Here is a 1,272-nt window from a genome sequence, read left to right as displayed (position 1 = left end):
TGTGCTACCAAATAAACCTGTTGGATTTTAACCTGGTGTTGTGAGACTTCTTGCTGTGAAGCAGCAGTGCTAACCACTGTGCCAATGTGCCACCCCAACTCAACATCACCACGCTGTATTTTACTTAAGCGAGGACGGGGAGCAGGAGCAGCTTGGTCCAATTTGCAGCAGTAAAATCCATCCCATAATGGACAGAAGTAGGCCATTCGGCCCCACGCTTTCTTCTGCCACTCAATTAGATGGCGGCGTGTTGGTACATTCACTTCATCAACCAGCCTTGGTGATTAAATGCCCTTCTCGAACAAAAATCTACTAATCGCAGTTTTCAGCATTTTCAATTGCTTCACAAGGCGAGGCGGTGGCGGGGGGGGGGGGGGGGGGGGGGGTGGGCAGGGGGCGGGGGCGGGGGGGGTGGTGGTGGGAGGTGCGGGGGCAGTCAGACCACTTAATGGTGTCCGGCAGGGACACAATGTACAAAGTAAACTAAGCTTCAAGCCATGTCACAGCCAGGCAGTGAAGTAGGATAGGAATATACTTGACTGTTGCACTCTCCATAAGTCAAGTCATTGAATTATCAATCTCCTGGAATGTCTTGGAGTCTCTGGGAATTGAAGATTAATGTCCTGGGCACGGATGCAAGCAACCTGGGAGCAAAACTGTAGGAGCGCAAAGACAATTGATTTTTTATTTTTTTCTGAACACGTCTTAATTACACAAACATTAGAAATGTGATGAAAGAAGGATATCTGGATGAAGTCTCCACGCACATGTCCAAAATTCATAGAATCATCATATAATCCCTACAGTGCAGAAAGAGGCCATTCGGCCCATCGACTCTGCATCGACCACAATCCCATCCAGGCCCTATCCCCGATAACCCCACTTATTTATCCTGCTAGCCCCCTGAAAACTAGGGCCTGATTTTACCATTTAGATTCTAAGTGCTGAATCTGGGCGCAATTCAGATCCGACTCAGAAATCTGCTTTCAGGCGCCCCCATACGCACTCAGCCTAAAAAAAAATCGCGGGTCTGAATCGCACTGTGGGTGGGGCCTTAGCACGCCCAAAACGATTAGAACTCTGAACTGCGCATGCGCAGTTAGAAACAAATTTGAAAATGTGCGCCCATGTCAGATCGCTCTCGGGCCGCAGAAAGCAGAGAAAGCGGCCCGGGAGCGAAAGCGGAGGCGATGGCCCCCCACCAGGACATCACTGTCCCCCCTTATCCACCCCCACCTCCCCCTCCTACCCAGAGCCGATCGTGACCCCGCT

Source organism: Mustelus asterias, chromosome 1 (genome assembly GCF_964213995.1).
Source record: "Mustelus asterias chromosome 1, sMusAst1.hap1.1, whole genome shotgun sequence".
Lineage (NCBI taxonomy): Eukaryota > Metazoa > Chordata > Chondrichthyes > Carcharhiniformes > Triakidae > Mustelus > Mustelus asterias.
This window is presented reverse-complemented; position numbering follows the sequence as displayed.